Here is a 27,034-nt window from a genome sequence, read left to right as displayed (position 1 = left end):
CCTACTTGGACCATTTCCAGAGTCTCATAACTGGCCTTTCTTGCTCTAGTTGGCCTGTTACCCACTGCATCCTCCACTCTGGCACGATGAGGATCATCTCTAAATTAGAAATCTAATCATGTTATTCTTCTGCCCAATTGCCTACAGCATAAACTATTAAGTCTTTTGTGTTATATGCAAGATGAGACCCTCTGCATTTGTACATCAGTGACTCTCATCCCAGACCATTAGCACAATGCCCGTCACATAGTAGGCTCTCAGTAGATAAATGTATTGGGGGTAAAGTGAGTCACTGTGTGAGTGCCCCCTGCACCAAAGGATGGCCTGTTCTCCAAAAATAGATAAGTATTGCTTGTTTTTGGCAATTACTGTAAAAAAAGAAACTTAACCTAGAATCTCTCAATTAGAAGAATTAGAATTTCATAATTCTGAAAACTATCGTAATTCTTCTGACTAATCCATTCCATTTTATTCAGTTGCTTTGGTAATCAATAATGGCAGCATTAATAACTGTAATATGGAAGAAAGACACTTTAAAATGCTTTCTCATTTTTCAAAGATATGTTGTTATAGAATCAATTTTTGCATTGAATTCATTATTCTGCCATTACAACATATTCACAGAAGCAAAATTCCAGGGCCAAAGATTATATAACACTTTTAGAATTAGGATGCATTTTGTAAAATGGTTCTGTAAAAACACACCAGTTTACCCCAGATTGTTTAATGCTATAGCCAAATTACTATATTTAATGGTCATACAGAAAAGTACATTGTTTCACACATAGTACAAATTTCACTTTGTTAGCTTAAAACCCTGATGGAGAAGATGATTATGTAGTCAAAATGTATAAATTAATTTGGAGTAAAATAAAAACACTTGTTCTTTAAAACTATTATAATATCTGCCAGGATTATTTAGTGGCATTTGATGAATATTTCTTTCTCAGAATGTGTTATCTTGTGATTTGCTTTTTAATTAATTTAGCAGACATCACAGTTTCACAAAAGGAGTCTATCACCTTTTTTTTTTAGCAAGGTATTTTAAGCCTTATTTAGTCATAGCACATTTATTATCAAACTTTAGCCCTGAAACCAAGTAATTTCTATGTATTTTATATGTGTTTTAGTTTTTATTTATATCTCAATAGTGTTAAATCATCCCATCTGGTTTTAAATATTTTGTACAAAAATGCCATAAGACAATTATTTTGCTGTACCTAATATCAACAAGATAGTTAAAATAATTTCAAAATACTTAAATTAATTTTACCTCTTTGTCATCTTTTAATTATTATCCAAATTGAATTAACCCCTTAGCTTCAAAGAGCTCGATGAAGTGTGAGACATAATGAAAAGTATTTTAATAAGCTTTTAGTTTTTTTAATGTATTTTTATGCTTTTTACTTAATCATGTATTAAGGAAGAATTTGAGAGAACAAAATAGAAACATATTTCATAAATGTTAAGTTAAAATTATTCTATTTTAGTTTTTTGTGCTTTCCATCTTCTTCAAGAAGGAATATTAAGTGAATTATATCTATTAAGCCTATAAGTCCTAAAATTTCTCCTACATTTTAAACATTTCAGTCAAAATTTTCACAAATTTTGCCATTAGATATTATTTCTTGATATTTTCTTAAATTAATATATCACATTTATTCAGACTCCATGCCCATCTTTATTTCACATAAATTATTTCTACAACTGGATTAAAACAATAAAAATCACTGTTTTTTTAAATTACGGCTTATTTAAAAAAAATTACATTAGAAGAAGAAAATTTTTCAAAAAACGTGACTGGAAATTGGATCTTAATCCTCTACCAATAAATGTATAAAAATATGTAAAACTTCATGAGTAATCACAGAAAACAAAAGTAATACAACACTGCAAACCTATTACTTTCTTTTATTCAATTGGCTCAATAAGTTTTGGCTCAAAAAGTAATATCTCGCTGTCAGCAATGACCTGGTAGTTAAGTAGTCTTGCTACTTAACTTGCTGGTAGGATAAGCACAGCTTTTCTGGAGGGCTTAACATGTTACAGACCCTTTAACCTGGCAATTCTGCTATTACGAATCAATCCTGAAGAAGTAACAGGCATCTGCAAAGATGTGTGAGTGCGTGTGTGTGTGTGTGTGTGTGTGTCTAAGTGTATGCATGCACACACATCCACATATATGGGCTGTGATGTGGATATAAAGACAAAGCGATGGACTGGGGTGTAATTGGGGCAAAGATGGTGATTACAGACAAGTCTTCCCAAAAGCTCAGTACGGAAGACAGGAAGGAGAACAAACTGGTAGCCAGAAGGGGAGATAGAACCTGAGGAATATTATCTATGTCGGAAGAGATTTAAACCTGACTTCAACATTAATGAGAATGAACAAATAGGCTAAAAATTGAGTAGAAGAGGGAAAAGTGACGGAGGAGGCATGGGGTCCAAACACCCCTAGATCGGGTGGAGGAACGCCTGTGATGCTGGCCTGGGAGGCAATTGGCCACATATTGGCGTGTACGTTAGAGACCGAGGATTGAACCAGTGGCAAAGCCACAAATGCTTTTCTGGGAAATGAATTCTTAATAATAAATGTCTCACATGCAAAATATTTCACAACTCATTCCATTTGTGTGATACAGACTGACACTATCCTAAGGTTGCCTAACAATTAAGGAAAAAGTTTATTCACAGTCATACCTGAGCCAAATATGAGAGTAGAGGAGAACTCCCTGATAACCTAGAAGAGTCGGTGATCTGCTTTTCTACAAAAGGGCCAAACAATACACATTTTAGACTTTGCAAGCTATACAATTGGTGTCACAATGACTTCACTCTGACATTGTAGTCGTAACACAAAATGTGTCATAGATGATGCCGAAACAAATAGAGGTTGTTGTGTTCCAATAAAACTTTATTTAGAAGAACAGGTGGTGTGCTCAATTTGTCCAGTGGGCCATCATTTGCTGACGCCTGGTCTAAAGCACTTCTGGTCTCAATTTACAGTGGTAAGCTCAGGCCTTTGCTCTCTCAGGGTATTTTAAGCTCACGTTTTAGTTGTCATTGTATATTTTATGGGCCAAGGAGGTTTTCTTCAATGTACAACAGAGCAGAGGAAGCAGTGTCAGCTCTGTGGTTAGTGGGTCTGGATTTTAGGTAAGGCCTCGGGTCCTGCCTTTGTAAAATGGGGCAATGGCCTTGTCTTTAATCTTCACAGATTATAGTGAAACTACAATGCACGTATGTAAGTGCTCTAAAATACCTGTACTTCTCACACATAAAGAAATCTCTTTTCTTTGGGTGGTGAACTCACAATGTAATAGTCAGACGATGTATTATAGAACTGTACACTTGAAACCTGTATAATTTTACTAACCAAGTTCATCCCGATAAATGTAATATTTTTTTTTTAAATGAAATCACTTTTCTTTGCTACAAAATTGCAAAACTTCAGTCCACATGTGTAAGACCTTGGCATGTTACTGTGTGACATAGTTCATATCACACAATTGTGTAGATATTAAATGAGATGATACATGTGAAGTGTTTAGCCACAGTAACTGACCCATCGTATACACTCCATAAATGTCAGATAATGTTATTAATTTTAAAGGCCCATTAATATTATCAAATGATTCTGACACCTGGCCACCTGAAAGGACAAAGCCAAGCTATTCCAAGCACAAGGCTGGCATCCCGGGGCTGCTTTGCAAATGGTATAAGAAATAGGTATTGACAAATGCCACGGAGCCCAGTGACTCCAAAGCTGAGTTTTCAAATGGATATCCAGGGAGAGTTTTCATTCATCTGTGATTTGGAAGCCACGGACCCAGAATAAAAGGAAGGAATCTGTCTGATTCTACAGTAACACAAACATAAAGAGGCCACTCGAGACGGTGTGGCCACCCTGAGGCGACTTTAAATTAAGCCACAAATGTGCTCATCAGCCCTTCGGAGGGGTGTTTGCTCCTATTTGATCAGGAATGCAGTTTGTTCACCAGACCAGGGAATGCTTGGTTATTATGTGATTCCACCCTATTAAAGTTCTTCAGGCCACACAGGAGGGCAGCGTCAGCATCAGTCAGTTTTCCATAGATGATGAAGGACTTAATGAGGGAGAAACGTGCAAGGCAGGTGCAATTCTGTCTCATTTCTGAGTGAGCGTCTAGGAAACCTCGGTGCTCAGGTGTGTGATTCATCGGAAGGCAAAGCTTTACCTACAGGAGTCAGCCTGCATTTTAAGCAGAAGATAGTCCTTTTCTTTCTTTCTTAAAAAAAAAAAAAAAATTCTTTTTAAACGGTGGCTCTCCCATTGAAATCAGTAGGAACCAACATGCTGCGATCCTATGGCATGCTCTCAAAACATGGATTAGCCTGCAACACCTGTCATGTGCAACAGTGATTATGAGGGGCTCGACACTTAAGGAGCCATTTGTCTTGATAACTTTAAATCCCTGGCTTCCATGTAGATTTGTTTTTGACAGTGCATTTGTAAACCCGGGATGTAGAGGCTATATATGCTGTGCATCGGAGATTGGCTCAAATACGGATACAGCTGTCCATTGGGCATCCATTCTCTCTCTCATGGTTGGTACCAAATAGACATAATTTATCACGCTGTCCTTTTGATATGGTCATAATCATCTTAAACATTCATGGCACAGTTTGTACGGTGGTTTTTACCTTTCAATTATAGATTTTTAACAATAATGCTAAAAATAGTGACTTCACAGGAGTACAGGGCCAAATACTAACTGAATGAGGATTCAAACTTAGGTCTTCTGACTCCAAATACCACGGTTATCTCGCTTTTAAGTAATATCTATGTATTTCGAATTCAGAATGACAAATATTCATCGATGAAAACACTGAAATAGAAGGCTGTTCATATAAAAGGTGATGCAGAATGAGGAATAAATAAAACATGCTTAGCAAGGAGTTCGTTTCAGTTTACCTTTCTACAACAGTTATTTCTAAAGCTGAAAATCAAGGTAAACTCATGGGTGTATGCACACACACACACACACACACACACTCTCAAACCTTTAAAGTAAAATGCCTAAAGAATGCTGTTTTTTGGTGTGTGTGTGTATTTTTTATGTTTTAATTAAATTTACTGGGGTGACATTGGTTAGTAAACTTATATAGGTTTTGTGTACAGTTCTGTACTATGTCATCTATACATTGCATTGTGTGTTCACCACCCAGAGTCAATTATCCTTCTATCACCATATATTTGATCCCCTTTACCCTCGTCTACTACCCCCCTCACTCCTTACTGTCTGGTAACCACTAAACCCCGTTGGGTGTCTATGAGTTTTTGTTTGTTTGTCTTTTTCCATTATTGTTTTTAGCCTCAAGATCCGTCCATGTTGTCACAAACGTTATCTTTTCTTATGGCCGGTAATATTCCATGTATATATGTGTACCATATCTTCTTTATCCAATCATCTATGGAAGGACACTTTGATTGTTTCCATCTCTTAGGCACCGTAAATAATGCTGCAAGGAACATTGGGGTAGATATATATTTATGAATCAATGTTTTCAGATTTTTTTGGTAGATACCTGGGAAAGAGATTGCTGCGTCATTTGGTAATTTTATTCCTAAATTTTTGAGGAACCTCCATACTGTTTTCCATAGCAGCTGTACCAATTTACATTTCTACCAACAGTGTAAAGAATGCTGTTTTAAGCTCCTTTTTTCTAGATAGATGCAAAAGATCCTACAAGTTTCAAGATGTTCATATATCAATCATGAAACAGGAACCATTGACCCAAATTCTCCTGTTACACTCCAGTGTGCCCTTTCTGACAAATTGGCTGAGGAGCAGAGGACTAAAACACATAAGCTCCTATATGTTGGTTGATCTGAGCCTCTCCCTCTCCCTACCTAAAGACACATATCTATTTGCAGTCACAAGAATGCAGTGAGGGCACAGAGAGAGTCCATGCAATGCTATTCCAAGAATCTTGTTTGCAGAACTGGGAGTTTTGCATGTCCCATTCCTACCTAATTCAATAATTCAGGTTGCCTGAATTACTCTTACAGCAATGGTACTAAACTGGGGATAGTTTTGTCCCAGGGGATATTTGGCAATGTCTAGAGATCATTTTTGTTTGTCACAAGAAGTGGGGGACGCTACTGACATCTGGTGGATCAAGTCCATGGGCGTCACTAAAAATCCTATAATGCACAGGATTGTCCCCCACAACCAAGAATCCTTCTGCTCAAATGTTAATAGCACCAGCGGAGATGAACGCACACACACCAACCGCGTTCCGGGAAACTAACGTATACACCAGAATGGCATGTTATTAATTTGCAGTGATAACTAGACCTGTCAAGACGACCAAGATAATGATATCTACTAATGAAAATATTTCCTCCCTTAGAGAAGCTACATGGGAAGCCAAATTAAAATCACAAATTTATTTGCTAAGCACAGCATTGGTGCGAAAGGAGATAGATCACCCTCATAGAAGGTATCCCAAGTCAGGCACTTCCTGAGAATGTGTTTGTTTATCCTTACAGGAAACTTTTCTATTATTTCCTAAAGTTTCCACATTTTGCAAAGAAATGTGAGTAGGAACTCGCAATATAAACTGATGAGCCCTTTAGCAGAAAACAAGTGCAGGCTGCTAAGGGAATCCCTAAGAGGGACTCTGGGTCCAGCTTGAAATGTCACGGAAGGTTTCCCGGATGAAATTATTCAATTATCCCTGGCATGTTTTCAAAGGTGAGTCAGTACTTTTCCACTGACTACTAAGAGATGGGAGGACAAGACCAAAAAAGAAAAAAACCTAAAACAGAGAGAGACTCATTTGGTTTATCATCTGATTCTATCTAAGGGAATCAGGCTGTGACCAGTTGAGGGCGATAGAGGAGCAAAGAGCTGGTGTCATGGTCAGCAGGTTAGAATGCTCTGGCCTGTGCTTTAGGTTCCACGATGAGCAAACTCTTCCGACAGTTGATATCACTATAGCTTTAGATGGGCTCATACAGGCGGACGCCTACAAGATTATTTCAAAGTTACTAACTTACGATATATTAGAAATTCTTCTATTTGTTGTCCCTTGTCGAGATGGCTGCTGTAATTTACTGCACTCCCTGATTGTTTCGACAAAGCATACTCTTAAAATCTGGATGTCTTAAAAAACTCGCTACTCTTTCCCTCTGGAATTTGAATTAATGCTGTCTATGTGACAGCAGTATAAACACTACTCATTAGATGGCAAAAAAAAAAGGAAAGAAAATTGTAAAATATTTAAAATAATCTAACAAAACAGAGAGAACCTCATTTTACATCCCCTTTAATCCCTCCCATTTAAAAAAAAAAAAAGGACTGTGGCTTCTGTTTAATTCCTTTGGCCATTAGTTTATTGTTTCTACTATGTGCCAATCACTGTGTTAGCCTCTCAGTATGAAAAGATGGCTAACAGAGCATCTTCTCCCATACATAAATTATAATTTGGTGTGTTTTGAAGGTATCATTTTGCCTGACAGTATGAGCAAAAAAGCAGGAAATAGTGATTGATTAACCTTATTTGGTGGTGAAGCAGCAATCTAATAAACTCAGAATGGGAAGTGAAATGAAGATAAGAAAATGGAAGTAATCAATATTTCTGGTTGGTGCTGACTTTCATTACAGTGCTAAAAATAATCACTGAAATAAGGAGGGATAAATGAATGCCATCTCACTGTGGTCCAAGGTTGGGTTGGAGCCCTGTGTCAGGGATGGAACAGTACGAAGCTGTGGCCGCAACATATGTGATGATTAAAGGTAAATCATTTTAAGTCACTGCAAAACTCTTATCCTCAAAGGTTTTGACTGGGCCCACAAGGAAAGGAACAAAGACCGTTAGAGTATGCGATTTCTTCACACATCTCCAAAACAGTAGTATTCTAAACCTTCTAAAGAATATTGTGAAATGGATGAAAACCTTGAGAAACTCCAGTTGTCACTGTATTTTGAAAGCTGTACTATATCATTTTTTGAACTTCACTCTGAGAACTGCTCTTTTTGTTGTTCTTAAAATACATGACCAAAATTGCTGTAATGTAAATTACAGTGCTATACTATATTATTAAAGCAAAACTGTGTCCTGTTACAACAAAGGTATGTGTTAGCTTTTGAAAAGCCAATATGTGTATAAAATAAGCCAATAATATAAATGGGTAGAAGCTGGTTAGGGGGAAATCATTCATCCTTATCATAAAAATTTTTGTTCCTTCATAGCAGAAATACACTTGGGGGAAATGTAATACACGCGTAAATAAAAATCACATTGCTAACTCTCAAACCCTGTTAACATGTTGGTATAGTTACTACTTTAAAAATTTTGTAATTATAACTGTAATTTTATATTCTCTTTTATTTATTAATTATATCAGACTTTATATTACATAGTTTTCATGAATTATTTTTGAACTTGTCTAATGTCCTGTTTATGTATTTATAATTATTGACTAATAACATTTTAAAGATCTTGATACATAGTAGCTTTTCAAAAAAATGAAAAACAATTTTGCTGATGAAAAATTATATTTTCATATTTAGTTTCATATTTATATTTCATATTAGTTTTTCTTTGATTACTACTACAGTGGAAATTTCTTCTGCATGTTAACAACTTTCATTCACTCTTTTACAATTTATTTTTATGTCTTCTCCTTGTGTAACAGTTGTGAAGAAATTATTTTCCTCATCAATTTGAATAATAATGCTCTTTTAATTTGGAAATTCCTAATAAAATTTTAATAATCCTGTTGAAACATGGATATGACTAGGAGACCACAAAGTTACCTGTTCGGAGATCTTGGTTATAGCATTACCTTAGTTGTGATCACTTATGAACAACATATATGTTCATCCATTAGGGATTGGCCAGATATATTTTGCAACAACTTATTGTTAGGGAAAAAAAGCAATTCGCTATCTCAAGACTACAAAAATAGCTGAGAAACATAAATTAGAAAAACAGCGGAATTATATTTTTATAATAATACACAAATCTGGAGGAATATATACCAGTACGTTAACATGCAGGTCCCTGGAGGTGGAGCTATGAGGGCTTGTAATTTCTAAATTCCACATCTCAAGAGATCAAGACCCTATCTCACTCTCTTCCTGTCATCAAGTCTTGCCCTTTGATGCTGATGTGGGGCCTAATGACACTGTCTCCACTTGATCCCTCCGTGTTCTTTTGCAGCCTAGGATTAAGTCCTAGGTTGACCCCCATTCCAGAGCCTGAAGTAGAGTGACTCCAAATTCTGGCTGCACGTTAGCACCATTTGGGGATGGTCTTTTTTTGTTTGTTTGTTTCTTTTTTTACAAATACGATTGATTGTCAGTTGTCTACCTTGTGCATTCCTCCACCTGCCCACCCATGGATTCTAATCTCACGTGTCTGGGATGCAATTCAGGCATAGACATTTTCCAAGCTCCTGTGGTGACTGTCACTCTTCCTGGAAACCTTGGCCATCCTATACTCTCCGTGAGGGCGTAGCGTGCAGAGGAGGGAGGGCCCACCTACAAGAATTACAGAGAGGAGTCAAAGTTCTTCATGGACCACGCCTGGTCACCAGCTATGCCTGGAGTTTGTAGGTTACGTGGACCAAAATATTATGCTTGGCTGGTGTCATTTCAAATTTAATTTTCTGCTAATGTGGGAACATGCTAACCAACATGGCTTTCCTTCACACTGGTCTAAGACATTGATATGACTTAATAAGATCCTATAGCCAGTGGTATTTTCATTTCAGTAAAGGTTGAGTGGCTTCCTACTAAATAATAAATATTTTATGGTAGCATTTCGGGCCTCATCGAGCAGATGAAATAGAGATGGTACTTTCTAGGCATTCATGAAATGAATTTTATCTAATTGAACCCTTACCAAAACTTATTGAAATAAGACTCAAATTCATATCTCAGTATTAGCTTTTCACTTACTACCTGTATGACTTCATTTAAAATACCTAATTTCTTTAGACTTCCTCTGCCTGTAAAAAAAATGGTACACATATTATAGGATTATAGTGAGGATGAAATGGAATAATATATGTAAAATTTCTTAACACAGTGGCTGGCACATTAATGAAGACAGGCCGTTCTGTATTATTATAGAGGAAGGGATCCTGTGCAACATGCTTCTGTGCTTTGTTGCTCTCAGTTATAGAGATCCAAAGCCCTAAAACCTAAACGTAAAGAACTGGAGGAAGAAACGTTGACATTAGCACTTGCCATTTGAGTCCCCTGAGATGTGGGCATAATCAACAGCACTTACCTCATTGACCAGTTTTTTTTTTTTTTTTAATTTGATAATCTGTACATCTATGAATAGAAATCAGTTCTTTTTTTAAAAAATATATATTTTTGTGGGTAACATTGATTAATAACATTATACAAATTTCAGGTGTACAGTTCTATAGTATATTATCTATATATTGCCTTGTGTGCTCTCACCAACCAAAATCTAGTCTCTCTCCATGAACATATATTTGACCCCCTTTATCCTCTTCACTGGCTCCCCACGGCCCTTCCCCTCTGGTAACCACCATACTGTTGTCTGTGTCTGTGAGTTTGTGTTTTGTTTGTTCATTTGTTGCTTTCTGTTTTATATCCTACTTATGAGAAAAGTCATATGGTTCTTGTCCTTTCCATCTGACTTACTTCATTTAGTAGGATAGTCTTAAGATCCATGCATGTTGTTGCAAATGTCAATATTTCATCTTTTTTTTCTTTTCTTTATGGCTGAGTAGTTTTCCATTGTATATCTGTACCACATCTTCTTATCCAATCATCCATGTAGGGCACTTAGTTTGTTTCCATGTTTTGGAGGATAGCAGTTCTGTAGAGATGCATGGAGGTGATGCTACACCTGAATGCTCCTGTCCCATCCTGGGTCATACTAAACCTGTGAACCTGTGCTTTGTATGTCTTGCTCCCAAAGTGGCAGATTTGAAGGACAAGGGAGACATGCTTTATAGCTTCAAAGCAAAGTTAGGACTTCTGGTGCTCGAAAACACTGTCTGTAGACACTGCTCCACTCACTGTATCTGTCACCTTGTGTGTCCCTCCTTCCAGTGTGAAATGCCTAGAAGGAGGCTGAGTTCTCTACACCTGCTTTCCCTTTGGAACACGACCTAACTTTAGGAGTCAGACTGATGCATGTCAAACCAGGGTTATTGTATGAGTAAAATCCAAACCAAAACTCACAGGGCATGCAAAAATGAGTCAGGAAGGTACATTAATTCCGTGTTTCCCCGAAAATAAGACCAGGTCTTAAATTAATTTTTGCTCCAAAAGATGCCTTAGGGCGTATTTTCAGGGGATGTCTTATTTTTTCATGTACAATCTACATTTATTCAAATACAGTCATGTCATCTTCTTCTGGAATATTGTCATAAAGTACTAAATGCGTCCATCTGGCTGACGATCTTAACTGAGCTTATTTTCGGGAAACATGGTACTATTTCACTTGATATTAATGGAATTTTTAAAAAATGAGATTATGACTTTAGTTACTATAGGTCTTTTTTCAGTAGAAAAGACCAGTTAATAAAGGACAACTTTAGTGACAAGGTTCGAGACATCAGGTATTTTTAATCAGAGAAATCTTTCACTGTCTGTTAAAGGTAGGCTGCCATTTTAAAATGAACTGTGTTCAAGATTTATGAGTAGTAGATACTGTGGCCATATTCTCAAGACAACTACGGCCTGATAATGGATCAGAATATTTGAAGTTTTGAAATCTCCCAGAGAAGTTTAAAGCACATGTTGCTGATGTTGGGACTTGTCATGACCATATGGCATAACAAAATTTGGTATATGATTTCAAAGATCAATTTTAATATTAAAATTTTATTTTTTAAAATAATACATTATTCTGAAACTAAAATATCACAGACTCAAAAATTTGTAAAATGCTTATGTGCTATCAACTATTATGAAACAGGCAACCCTGCCTGCAGTTTTATAGATGAACGAGATGAACCTTTATGTATCTCTTATCACATATCACAGGAAATTGGATTTTTGTGTTCTCTTTCATGTAAGCTAACATAAATTTCCAACTTTGTTGCTCTTTCAGATAAATCTCACCTAAGTGAACACTTCCAAAATTCAGTCACATTTTTTATAATTAGGTAATACTGTGAAAATTAAAAACATCAAACATATCTTTGAAAGTTTTGAGTGATAATTATCTCATAAAGATGTATGCAGTAGATCAGGAAATGTCACATCTTTTAAAATGCATCCCTTTTCACAATACTAAAATCTTATGAATGAAGTGAAAATCATCATGTGAAAAAAATAAGAAGGCCTGGATATTCTTAAAGGAGTTAAGGCATATTGATTTGTTTCATTAGGAATCGTTAGACTCAGCCAGGTGAGTGATCCCCACAGTAATTGCGTTAGCAGTAAAAGAGTATGGAATATGGAGCATGGGAAGAAAAATGTAGACCTTCTGTTAGTGTTTATTTTTATATAAAAGTAGAGCTAAGCTAAGCTTTACTCATTCTTGATATATGGACAGACATAGGTGTGTGCGCTTTTTTCATATGTCATGTTGTCACATTTTACATGTGCGAATGTTTCCTAAGGAGAAGATGGATTGACAACAGACGTTTTATATGTCTGTTAACTCTCCTGAAATGAAAAGTAGCTAAAGAAGATTCTTACAAAGAAATCTCATAATAAATGTTACACTAAACACAAACAACAAGGAAACGCCAAAGTTGTTATGTTCCCAGTACAAGCAAGCTCTTTCTTGGCCACATTCTGAGGTAAAAATCAATGATGATTTAATCAGATATGATAATAAGTTGGCCAAAGAGGCAAAAAATTATCCAGGAAGTAACCTGAGATGTGGCTAAATCTGCTATTATTAATCATAAGTCAGATTATGTGTGATCTTGTTATGATAAACGAGTGATAGTTGTTCTTATAGAGACTTTATTTTAAAAAATACATATTTGGGGAGGGATGCAAATTCAAAATTATTTTATTGTCAGGATTACACAATATGAAATATTTGGAGATGACTGATAATAGGGGGAAAATATACTGCAATTATTTCACCTGGTTGCTGTAATAAAACCAAAAGCATTTTATATACCTTTATCAACCTCTTTTGAAATATATCATACATTAATTTACATAAAGGCCTTACGAGATTGATACTAACTTCTCCATGTTACGAAATCAGACTTTGAAAGAGTCCACCTTGTCCAAGGGGATAACTTCACAAATGGAACAGTCGTAACCTGATCCCTGATCTTCCGATTTTGAACTGTATTCCTCTAGCTTCCAGTTTTAGTAGCAAACAATCCACTTAGATAAAAACTGAATTCAGTTCCTGGCAACCCGAATGCCAAAACGAAGCCCATGGATTAGCTGATGTTCTCCATTTTTACTTTTTAAAAGTAATTGACATGTCGCTGTTATATTGGTAGTAAATTCACCATTCATTCATGAGGTTAACCTTCTTAAAGGATGATTATCGCATCCGATAGAGGGAGTCTGATGGGGTTTGACTACTCAGTTTATCACTGAGGGTGGTACAGGTAGTCTGAGTGGTGACATTGCTTGTCCTCTGAGCAGGTACACGTTTGTGCCATCTGGACTAGCCAGTGATTCCCCTTTCATCTTCCATTCCCACCCTTCCCACAGGCTCTGAAGATGTCCCTGCAGCTGATGACTTACTGCGGAGTTGTGATAGCAACTACTTGGCACCTGGTTTCCGAATGATTTTCACCCAATTTTTCTCTAACATTCAGATCCTCTGCAGCATTTTGCACAGCAGTTCAAGGCCTGTAGACAGTTCTTGGAAATTTATAGAATGAAAAGTATTGAACTGATTTCCCTGTAATAGATAATGTAGGTCGAAGATCACAAAAGGCAAGAAAAATGAGTCGATTGTACAGTGACCCCCTCTTTAAGCAAAGTAGCTTTAGGTGAAGACGCTATTTACCCTGCAGATAGGGACTTGAGGTAGACATGGCTATTAATAGATAAGACATTTCACTCACTTGTATTCCATAGCATGAGAAAATACTCAGTCTGTACTTACAGAAGCATCTGAATCAGACAGACAGAATTTGGCTAATGTGAATCTTCCATGTTAGTGGAAATTATAAAACTTGTACACCCAAGATAAAATATTTGGAGTTTTTATTAAGAAGTCAGTAATTTTTAGATAAAATGTAAATCCTTGGGAAGAAAACGTTGCCTTTCCCTTGGGGGAATGTGTTAAAATTGATATGTTAGTGTCTGGCAGACTGGAGTGGACCTTTTATTGACCACAGGAGGCCTTGCTCTCCCAGAAACTCTAGAAAAGCCCGTGAATAATTAATCTCCCAAATACACTGAGAGTTTTTTTGTTTTTTGTTTTTTTATTTTTTTAAATAGTACTTGGGGTTAACTAACTTTGTCACTTAGGAAAACTACCTGCTGTATCTGAGCCTTAGTTTCTTCATCTGTGAATAGAAACAAGAATTGCTTCCTTGCTTTTTTTAATTTTGAGATTTCATGGATTTTGGATAAAACCTCCTTCTTAAGAACTGATTTCAATCAACTTGTTTCTGACTCTGCAAAGCTAGGCAGTAGATTAAATTCACCAAGGTAAAATGCTACTTAGCCACTAAAATCTTTTTCATAGATACTTCAGCAGGGAGAGATCAGCCTACCACCCCTTCTCCCCCTATTTTTGCTCTCCCTCCAAGCAATCCAAATCATTAAGAAAATCCTTATACTCAGCCAGAATAATCTTTTCAAATGAAAATGTGATTGTGTCACTACCTGCTAAAAACCCTTGACTTCCTATTGTTCCTGGGATAAGAACCCAAATCCTCTTATAATTCAAAAGCCTGAGTAGCCTGACATTGTCTACCTGTGCTGAACAGAGCAATGATTCCCGGAAGTACTTCCCCTGTTCACCTCCGCTGTGTACTTCATGATCAGCTCTCAGACTTTAGCCACTGCGTGTCCGTGAGCCTATATGTAATCATGAGAACATCAGGTAATAGGACAGATGACACCGTTAAAAACACAGGTGATCAGAACTTCCATCTGAAGTGAACAGAAAAATCTCAGTAGGAACAACCAGTACCGCTAAGAGTCACATAAAGTCAAAAGCAACATCAATGTGAATGTAAAGAACAACATGTGAGACCAAAGGGGGCGTTTCAGTTGTTGCCACATTTTCCTAAAGAATAAACGACTTTCAAATTATCCCTCCAGCTTTAAAAAACAACAAAAAAAATATTTGCTCACTTTGAGGGAGGCGGACTCAGACTGCTGAAAGTCACAGGAGATCAATTTGTGGGCCATAAGATCAATGCAATCATTTACATTGGGAAATATCTCTTCAAAGTAGGTGTCCCCACTGGGATATCGAATTAACATTAGAAAGCTTGCTTGACAAACATGGAGGCTGATTTCAGCAGGCACCCAGAGGTAGATAAATCTGCTGAATTTAACACATTACCTGTCAGGGCACCTTCTCCCCAATGTCTCCACAATCATGTTTAGAAAGATACGAGATTATTTTCCAACTCATTTTAACATCCATGTTGACCTCGGGAGGGGGGGCGGGCGACAAAAAAACAAGCCTCAGGGATAAAGCATCCAACAGATGCTAATCTTATTTTTAAGGTTTATGACTTCTGATTATGTGTTTCTAACTAGACAATATGCTCACACAGATCCGACCTGAGATAGGGAGATTTCATACCCATTTACTCAATCATATAGAGCTGATATGACAAGAATTGCAAACTGAGCTATTTTTAAGTTTACCAGAATTTTGCTGCTTGCATAAAATGTTTTAATGTAAAAAAAGACCAAAAAGTTCCAGATTTCAATCTTAAAATTACAAACATGTGTCAAAAATTATTGTTGTCTTGGAGAAAGATACCTTTTTAGATACCTTTTAGAAAGATGTATTTTTAATGTTATATCTGCTTAAGGAGAACTAAAAAATAGTTGTGTCCAAATGTTTAAATTTATATTAAATCCTACCCCTCCCCCCCCCATTTTTTTTAGATTTGGAAAACCTATTCCAGTATACTTAATTACGTGATGAAGGCTTTTTATTTTCTTGGTTCAACCACTAGGGTGTGTATAAGGTTGGAAGATACAGGAAAATGACTTATTTTTTCCTGATTGTAGAATATGTATTTGAAAACTTAGATGAATCTATGGACATTCATATTTTTAGGCTACTAAATGAATGACGCTTCTTAATGGAGGAACTTAAAATACTGTAGGTTTGTAAAGTCAGGAAGTGGTAAGTGCTACTGTGCTTTGTAGAAGTGCGGATAATTTAATCAGTCTTCTAACCTGCCTACAATAGAAAGGCAGATAGTAGAGTAAATTTAATGCATTTTGTGCTGCAGAGCTCACCACTGAGACAGATGGGAACTAAGAAAAGGCTCCCTTCACCTTGGTACAGCGTTTCTCCCTCTTCTTATGGAAAGAGCCAACTTAAAGACCAAAGAAAGACAGGCATATTTTTATGTTTAATGAGTACTTAGCAGTTGATTAATGGTACCAAATATTAAGTGGAAACATGAAGATATTCAACAGGTAGGATGCAGAGTTGCATCCAGGCACATGACTGAGTAGTATATGCATTACAGTGGCAATTAAACGAACAGTGAAAATATTGACTGTTTCGTTTTCCCTCATCCTGAATACATTTTCCTGCCTTGATTCATTAGTTTCTTTGAAAACCTCGAATGAAGTGATAAAAAGTATAAATAAGTCTGTCCTTTACTGATTTTCATTATTCACAAGAGTCGTATAAAATCAACAGTACTCCTCACATCAAGCCCTGCTACCTGCAAAGATGTTCAGGATTATGTAGAAGTGATTTGGGCCAGTAGGACATTTACATTCCAGGTCTTATTTTAAATCTGTCTTTATTTTTATTTACTCTTTTAACAGGAAACTGCAAATTTCACACCCACAATCTGTTTTATTAAAAAATAAATTCCGTTGTACGAAATTATCTCATTTTGTATTCCAGAGCAGATACATATGGAAGGCGGGTAAATCCTTAGTACCAAATAGTTTTTATTTTTGTGCATGTTCTAAATTTTCTAAAACAAAGAGTTCTAATTTCATTATATAAATATTTCTAGTATTTATGTTGGGCAATAAAACATTATGTTTGGCGACGGAACTGCTACTTTTCTTTTGTTCTTAGGTGTTTTGATTTTAACACATAAATGGATACTTTTGTATACCATAAACTTGGGAGATTACTAGCAAAATAAGACTTTTATTCATTGTATGAATGAAAGCTTAAAATATTTAAGCTGTAATACCTAGTCATCATATATGTAATAACCTCATTTATACGTTTAAGGGGAGGAAAGAAAGTATATGTGTGTGTTTAGGGAGGTGAATTTATGGCTCCATTTCCAAAGCATTATCATTGCAATGAACCTTAGATGTCATCTAGTTCAGTCGCCAATTTAAACATGAGTGCCATTTTAAACCCAAATACAGCAAATGCTTCCCTAGCTTCAGACACCGTAGAGCAAACACACCTAGTACTTCCTTGCTCTTAGAATTAAGAAATACTTAGGCAAGACACTTTCACTCGTTAAACTGCTTCTGTGGAAAGCTTTATCTGCACAATTTTCAACCAGAGCAAAGCTGTTTCTGTATTGGTGTTAATTATTTATCAATGCAATGAAGACACTTTCAATTCCAATTAAATCATTACTAATTACTTGTGAACTAGAGGCAAAGATGCTTAGTTTCCTACCTCTTTCTGAGAAAGTATAAATGGACCTCCATCTTTGGAGTCAGTTTATAGTGAAAAGAGCATTAAAGGTGGAATCAGAAAGAATATGGATTTGAAACTACCTGTGTGCTCCTGGATAGGCTACTTCAGTAGTCAGCCTCAGCTTTCTTCATGTGTTATATACTGACCTGAGTTTAATGGCGCATTTAAATTAAAATACATAGCATCCCTATAAATGAACCCCCCCATAGTCCAATATTTTATTTGTAGAATTTGTGCCAAGAATGTTGACACGGTGTAGCAAAGCCTTGTTCGAAGGAGCGGGGGTTTCTTTTATTGATACCTATTGGTTGTCTTAGCTTTGAAAACTGTTTTTCTTATATTGTCATACTTCTTTTTCAAATGGAGACCACAGAAATTACAGTAGCGCTCCCCCGCCAACGATAAAATGTTCCGTTTTATGCTGCTTTTTTCCGTTTCCTAGAATCGGTTGCATCAATTTGGAGCCAAGTATACTAAGATGGCCAATAACAAATATCTTTCTGTGAAATAAAAACTTGACCATAAATCCTTAAAATTTTTCAAAGAGAAAGGCCGATGAGACTTCAGAAGACAGGGGAATATTATGTAGAAATATAAATCATGTCAGAAAAACTTCCCTTTTTTAATGCTATGGATCAAGCATTAGCAAACTCCAACCCAAAGCCTACATTCAACTAGGTGCTGTTTTTGTACAGCCCTTAGATGGTTTCCAAATGATTAAAAAAAAAAAAAAATCCATGGAGCGTATTTTATGCCACATGGAAACTACATAACATTCACGTTTTAATGTCCATAAAGTTTTCTTGGAATGTAGCCATGCCCTTTTGTTCATATATTTTCTTTTTTAATATTTATCTCTCTTTTTTTTAATTAAAGGTTATTGGGGTGACATAGTTAAAATGACCATATTACTCAAAGCAATATACAGATTTAATGCAATCCCCATCAAAACCCCAATGGCATTTTTTTTTAAAGAAATGGAACAAAAAAAATCATCAGATTTGTACGGAACCAGGAAAGACCCCAAATAGCCAAAGCAATCCTAAGAAAAAAAGAACAAGGCTGGGAGGTATAACACTCCCTGACTTCAGCTTGTACTACAGGGCAACAGTAATCAAAACAGGTACTGGCAGAAAAACAGACACACAGACCAATGGAATAGAATTGAGAACCCAGAAAAAAACCCACATAAACAGATAAATTTGGGACAGATAATTTTTAACAAAGGAGCCAAAAACATACAATAGAGAAAAGATAGCCTCCTCAATAAATGTGTGTATATTTTCTATGGCTGCTTTTAGAAAGTTGAGTGGCTGACATAGAGCTCATATGTGGCTAGCAAAGCCTAAAATATTTGCTGCTTGGGCCTTTATAGGAAAAGTTAGTTGATCCCTGCCAATCAAGAGTTAAGGGCAGGAACAGTATCAAACCTTAGCAGCTGACTAAGTGTTTGGCATATAGGTCTACACATAAATATGTAAAGACAGAAAGAATATATAAAAACATCGAGATTATTTTCTCATTATATAGAGAAACAAATACTATAATATTTTAAAAGTCCATAAAATTGCATTCAATTAAACCAACAAAAATAATTAATATATAAATGAACAGCACAATTACTGTACTTTAAAATGTATAATACCATGAACAAAGAATTCACAGGAGTAAATTTTAGGCTTATCAGACTATATTCAGTGACAACTCTGTCAGTTTTCTCTTTTCTTTCTTTATTATGTTTTTTGAAATTGTTCAGTTTTAGACCTGGTTGAATTATCTTCTTTTTCATCCCTGTTAATGAAAATGGAAATGAAAATCATTCTATATGACTGATAATTTGACCTAGACATTTATGATTGTTTACTGATTAGTTCAAGTCCAGAGCTGGCTAATTAATACCTGTCTTGGTGTAGAATTAACCTCTGGTCATTCACAGAATGTAAAATAATTTATGAGACTCTACAAGACTAAGAAAAGATTTATTGAGATAATAAATAAATAAAACGGGTCAAAATTTTTTTTTAAAAAAAAGAAAAAAATTATTGAAAGTCGGAGGGAGGGAGGGAGAGAGGGAGGGAGAGAGAGAAAGATCTGTTTGGGACTGGCAGAAGTTTTGCCTGGGCAGTCTGATGGAGACAGCTGCAGAGGCAGAGGGATAAGAGAGAGATACTGGCAAATGGAGTTGTGCCAGGGTAGAGCCTCAGAGCGACAGCTGCACTGATGAGAAAGAGTGCTGGGGTTTTACATTTTTCCAAGCAGGATGTAGGGTGCTTGTCAGCTTACAGGGGGGCTCCTGTTACAATTGTCTTCTCCTGGGAACTGTCCTGTTCCCATCTGTGATGGCTGTTTGTTAGTATGCAGGAGGTTGCTGTTATGATTGGGAACTGTTCCTATCTATGGTGGATGTAAGGTCCTTGTCTGTTTGCAGGTACAGTGCTAGCCAGGGGAGTCAGAGCCAAGCAGTTAATGTTTAGCTCATTCTTGTTAGCCCAGAAGCTCGCTCCTGTTAACTTTTTGCTTGTTCCATCCTGCCAGCTCACAAGCCCACTCCTGTCAACTCTTTACTTGTTTCATCAATACCATGAAAATACCTGTAATGCAGAATATCTAATGGGAATTTTTTCGTAGCAGACGTGTGCTTCTGGATGGAAAAAGTATTATAATTATCTATCAACATTTGGTAACTGAGTATACTAGTACGTTTTACTACAGGCCATGTATTTTCCCTGAGAAGAAAGTAACCTTGAATCCATCCTGCCCATTTCCTGTTGAATTTTGTCAAATACAGCTATGTAGATTTTGATGCTGTCATTTTGTTTTGTATTGTTCTTTTATGTTTGGTTTGCCTTGATGTTTGCTGTTTTTTTTTTTTTTTTATTCCTCTGAATTCTCTAATTTGAAAAAAAAAATAATTACTACAAATATACTCTTACATACTTAAGGAAAAAATAATGCATAATTTCAAAAGGATCAAAGGGGCAAAAAAAAGCAGCAACGTGATAAGCTTTCAAAATTTAAATTGTTTTGGTATGCTTTTTCAAAAAGCCTTTCCCTTCTCTTTTAAAAAGAAAAAAAAAAGACTTTCAAAATTTCTACTAATAGAAACTAAAACATTGTGCTGAGAAGGGTCACTGATCCAGTTACTAGGGATATTTTCACAACTCGTTTGATGAGAGAGAGAAATCAGCCCCATAAAGAATTCATCTTCACTCCCGTTCTTTGGGACTCAGCTTTCCTTCTGGCTAGTGATTAGAGCTGACTGACAATTCAACAAAATCACTAAGTGGAGAAGCTCTTTTTAAATATGGGTTAATGGCTTTGTAAATCTAGTGCCTTAAGCAAAATTAAATTAAACATTTAGTCATTCATCTTAAGCATCCTTAGCAATTCAAAGCTTCACAGTATCCTCAGAACCAAGAAATTTAAATAACTTTTACTGAGAGCCTACTTGGGTCAGACTGTGCTAAGAATGAATGAGTTGAGAGGATATTTGCACTCTGCCCTCTGGGAAATATGGCAGAGATGAGAGGTCACTAACAGACAAACTGCTCCTTCGGAGGGTAGATCACATAATAGGCTAGTGCCAGCTGGTCCATCTCCAAACAGCTTCCTGCTTATGGAAACCCAGTGTTATATAAACTTTGGCAAAGATGTTTTTCTAATATACTTGTCCGTGTCCTGTAAACAGACTCTTCTCACAATGTATTCCTTATATAATGGAGATATTTTACTCTCATGTCTTAGGTTTAAGTTATGATTGATAAATTTATCTTACTTTTGTCATTTGACACTTTTATCTTTAGACAAGCTGCCAGGGACAGAACCTGAACCTTAGAGAAATAAACTCACATAAGGTTGAAGTAGTCATGTAATAATGCACACATTTTGCATTAATTCCAGGATATTATCAATCATATTGAGATGTGATAGATTAATTTTGTTTTTAGATACAAGTTTGGTTTTCTTAGTTATTAAAATAGTAGCCTAATTTTTGTTTGCCAAAAGGATAGTTTTCCTAACTGAAAGAAACTTTTATTGAGGGATTATTTGCTACCTTTAGGTATTAACCAATCAAATTATAAGATCACAGAGATTATAATTTTTCTTTCTTTTTTTTTACTCATAAATGCTAAGTTATCAAGATGAAAATAATTAGTTCCATTACATTTTTCGTTAAATAATTCCAAGTTTAAGTAACGGCATCATAAATTTTGTGTCTAAAAAAATAACAAAATAATATAGTCCTTCTATTTTAGCCAACAAATATTTGTGGAGTATCTACTATGGATCAGTCCTTTACTGAAAACATCAAGATTAATTTGACAAAGTAGTGTAAAATCTAGTATCCTTATTTATACTGCCAGCCTCAGGGAGAGATAAGGAAAAATTAATTTGTGGTTAGAGATTGCAATATCTTTTTTTTTCGAAAGCATGTTGCGTAGGATTTTACCCTTCTTGGTTTTCTAGGCTGGTTAATCTTTGAAACAATGTTCATAAACATGGTTTTGTAAATAGCACTGTGTCTCAAACTCAGGTTGACAATTGTTCTCTCAGAGTATTCAATTTTTAGCGTTCAATTACCTAAAAATATATAATGATCTATGTTGATTTATGTCCCATTCATCCATGAAAATCATTTTCTGAAAATCCAAGAGAAAGTATTTTTTATAGGTTTTCCCACCCCTCAAAAATAAAAACAATAAAATGTTCTCTCTTTTTCTTTAGATACAAGTTAGATGTATCTTATAGTCATAGGTTAATTGTTCCCATTCCAGAAAGCTTAGAATTTTTGTCCTGAAAATAGAAATTTTTCATGAAAACATGAAGAATTATCTTATGTGAATAACCTAATTTTGCTTTATTAAAATTAATTAATTTGGCCACATATTTTAGTGTAGATATTAAAGCTGCAAATAGTGGCCTGTTTGTCGTCCTGTCACCTAAATCTAAAGTACCAATATCCAGGTGAAATCAAAAAGTGCAGATATTATAGATATGAAAGGTTAATGTTCAAATTTTCGAAACATAAATATTATCAGTGATTATTGAAAATAGATCAGAAAAGTATTGGATTACTTTAGATAAAAAGTAAGGCAGATATTACCACCTTTATTATTTTTTCTATACATTCTTAAAATGTTATTCTAATATTAATAGAAACAATAGGAATACTATTTCTTCTATATTGCTTTTTAAAAAAAAACAGTAAAAGCTGAAAAGTAAAAGTGTTTTAATTTCAAGTCTGTTAATTCAGTTTTTTTTTCTTGAATGAGTGTACCCTATTTACATCACCTGTTCACTGAATTTCGTACTTATATGTCATAGATATATAGAAAAACATTTTAAATTAATGATCATTGGTCTATCAGTGTGATATGTCTGTACTCAGATTCTATGTCTTTATAAAGAAAAGGTTATCCTCTGATTTTTTTAAAAAAAGTTACTATCAAGAACATAAAGTTTTATTGAGCTGATCATCTTCAATGCTAGGTATGTATTTTAATTCCATTTAATAGCCATTTTGGGAGACTGGAAACAGGAAGAGAAAAGAGAGAGAATAGATAAGTAACTACAACAGATGAAATCATGAAGACCCCAGAACTGAAAATGAGAAGGGTGTAGGCCAATGAGGAGAGAGACAAATAAGCACAGAAGTGAGTACAGGTCCATGAAGCTACAGCACGTGCAGGAAGGAGGGGAAAGTACTAGGTGGATGATACAGGAGAAAACTGTCAAAGGTTCAGGTAGCACGTGGATTTCATTTAGGTACTTCTGAGGTTGGTGCAAAAGTAATTGCGGTTTTTGCAATTATTTTTACTCTTTTAAACCGCAGTTACTTTGGCACCAACCTACTAATACCCATCAGAAAGTGGTGAGGTTGTGTGTGCTTCTCTTTGAAATGTTGACTATACAAGAGCGATAGCTTTTAGGTTTTTCTAATGTTTACACTATTTGTAGTTCTAGACTCATGAGCATAACTAAACACATTTCCTGTACTGGGGGCCAGTTATGTTCAAACAGTACAGGTGGAGGAGATGAGAGTAATAGTGACGGGACCTCTTGTGTTGATGACTTTCATGGGTGTAAGAGTGTGGCCTTGAGTGTCAGCCTGACATGAGTTTGCACCTCAGCTCTTCATTTGAGCTCAGCCATGTTTCTTCAACTTGCAGTTCCTGGAGAATATGGAGGATAATATTTTCTACTTCAGAATTTTAGTGTGAATATTAAAAGAAATAGTGTACACAGTATGCTTAGCGTAGTCTTTTGGTACATAAGTGCGTGGTAGCTAGTATTATCAGTATTATTGATAAATAATAAAAAAATAAAAAAATAAAAAACTCAGAACTAATGGGGATTGAGAGTTCCAGTATATTCCCCAAATATGGAGGAAATAAATTTTAAATTAAGCCTTAGAGAACTTCTGATATGAGGAAAAGCATGTACAAATGCGGGAATTGACGTGGCATATATTGGGAGTGGGGATGGCCACCCAATGAGAATTCAAGGTAAATAGAAGTTTGATGACAGGAAATAAGGTTAGGTATGAAAAATGGGTCTAGGACTTGGCAGACCTGGACTGTCAAAGGAATTTCAGACTGATATGACAAACCAGCAGGGGCCATTATCTATTTTGGAGCTTGGAAGCCATATAAGCTAGTTTTAGGAAGTCAATCAGTTGTGCTATGCAAGAGGAACTGAAAAGTTCAGAGAGACTCTTTCCAAAAGAGAACTGGAAGGCTCTGCTATTACCAAACAATGAGATGAAGAGCCTTACAATAATTTTGGCTGAAAATAACATAATTTTTTATATAAAGCTATAAGCCTATATATGTAAAGAAGAAAGAAGCTGTAAAAATCCATATGTTCAGAATTTTTAAGAAATCTATAGGTAAAACATTAATGAAGAAAAAACATTATGGTTCAGCCATAAACTTAAATGAGCTGTCCTTAATTTATTATTGAAGAATCTAAGGATTAATGAATAAATATTGCATACACCATATGTTGTAAAATGAAACCAATTTTTGTAAGCTTAACCAATGGGAAATTGGGGCCACTAGATAAATAATACAATCTATGCTTGAAGGATTAAGAAAGAAAGAGCATTAAACTAAACAGATATAATTTTGAGAGTTGTACTACATTAGAATTTAAGAACAACTTACTAAAAACAGACCAAATTGAGGGTCCCATATTGTACAAAAGTATTAGAAATGGTTAATTTTTATGGAGAATAAACAAGGAGTCTTTTAGTCTGGCCACTTAGTTTCAAGTTATCAACTTATCAAAAAATTGAATTTACTTATTTAAAAGTTGCACTCAGCTGCTTTAAGTTGCACATACAGCATCATAAGATATTAATAAATAAATCAAAATAGAAACTATTGAAAGGCAGCAGAAGAAACATATGTCCTTAAGACTCTACATGGAGTTGGTTATCGCACACTGATACTAGTTCTGAGTTTCCTGACAGCTAAGATAAAAAGGGAGTGCATTGTATTATGGATTTTATAATGTTTATAAAAACAATGTAAACTCGATCTGCAGAGTTCTGTGCTTGTATCCAAATCCATGTTGTTCACTGTATAGATATTTATCTTTAATTAGAATTTTACAGACATGTCATTTAAGACAACAATTACATTCACTGGTAACATTTCTTACGATAATAGAAGACCCCAACATTCCAGCTCAACAAAATCAAAGTTAATATTATATATAATATAATTAATGCAATTTAGTGGTAGGTGTAGTAAATTTTAATGACATTTCCGAAATCTATTGGACTCTGTGCAGCTTAATTTGAGAGACAGTGAAATTGACTCAGGATTGATTTGAGAATGGAAGAAAAATGATCTCTCCCATATTCCCTTTTAATAGAACATTATTTATCTGCTTTCCACTTAGATCTACCTAGTGTCCTTTTAACACTGACTGAGTGCCTACAAATACCCAAAGTTTCTGTGATCTCAAAATAAATACACATGCATAGTCACAAAAGTGCTAAGAACTTTCTGGAAGGAACAAACATGAACACAGGAGGGAACAGCCTGCATGCTGGGTCAGACATAGCCAAGGAAATTGGCATGGTGTTGTGATGGAGGCTGATGCTAAACCTCTTCTCACCTGAAGAAAGGGAATGGTTTGGTTGAGTTGGACATTCTGTCTCCATTCTCATTCCCAGTAGTTTCCTTGTGGGGCAAGCATGCAGAGCTTGACAAAGGGACAGCTCTTCTTTTACTCTCTCTGAGAAACTAACAGAAGCCTGTTTTCTACAAGGATAGAAGAACATTGTCCTGGGTAGTTCTGAAGTGGTTATGGTGGTAACCGAATGATTGCTGGGGTGCAGTGAAAGGTACACTTAATCATAAAATGGCTGGACAGATGTGTTCTGCAAAGCAAACATTTTGCAGGCATAAAGGCATAATATAGTACTTAATGACATAACTTTTCAACTAAGTCAAAACGGTTCAAGTATGTGTTTATTCATTCACTTATTCACTTCCAAAAATCTTGAGTGCCTACTGAATGACAGAACTAAACATATTGTGTCTATATTACAGGCATGCTTTTCAGTGCCTTCCACACATTAACTCAATCCTCACAAGGAGCCTTTGAGGTAAATTATTTTCCAAAATCTATGAAAGGGGAAAACGAGGCACAAAGGCGCTAAGTAATTTGCTCAATATTGCGTAGCTAACGTGTTGGAAGTGGGACTGCAAAGTCAGTTTGACATGTGAGTCAGAACTCTTAAAAATATGACATCCTGCCTCGAGTTCTGAATGGTGGGCTGAGGACAAAATGTGGGTGAAACCATACAGTTCCCACAACTGAAGAATGTGGACATAGAACCTTTATCATCATTGTTACCCTCTTCTTCTTCTTGTTATTTGTTATTAGTACTGTTGTTATGATAATACTTTGCTGTTATTGCGTGCACTCTCTTTCTGTTGCTGGAAATTTCATTGCTAGAGCCACACTTCATATTCAGAGGTGAAAAGTTCCCCTTCCCCAATATAGATAGGACCTTTGTCGTAAATTTATTATTTCACAAGAGTTTCTGACTTTCTATACAGTATAGCAGACACGGTTGTTATTGTGGGCTCATCTTGCCACCAAGAGTTTCGGCTTCTAAGAGTAGAAACAGGGAAATATACAATTATAATCTAAAGCGATAAGCACTAAAATAATGCCATTTGGATTCAGAGGTGGGAGCAGCTATGTCCCTCTG

The 27,034-nt window shown here is 35.6% G+C and overlaps 1 protein-coding gene across 1 annotated transcript in view; it reads left to right on the top strand.

The window, feature by feature from the left end:
* CNTNAP2 (contactin associated protein 2) overlaps positions 1-27,034 on the top strand; it is a 1,478,782-nt gene that overhangs the window by 121,533 nt on the left and 1,330,215 nt on the right. The window lies entirely within an intron of this gene.

Source organism: Rhinolophus sinicus, linkage group LG11 (assembly GCF_036562045.2).
Source record: "Rhinolophus sinicus isolate RSC01 linkage group LG11, ASM3656204v1, whole genome shotgun sequence".
NCBI lineage: Eukaryota > Metazoa > Chordata > Mammalia > Chiroptera > Rhinolophidae > Rhinolophus > Rhinolophus sinicus.
The sequence above is the reverse complement of the archived record's forward strand: the minus strand, read 5'-3'. Positions and strand labels throughout refer to the sequence as shown.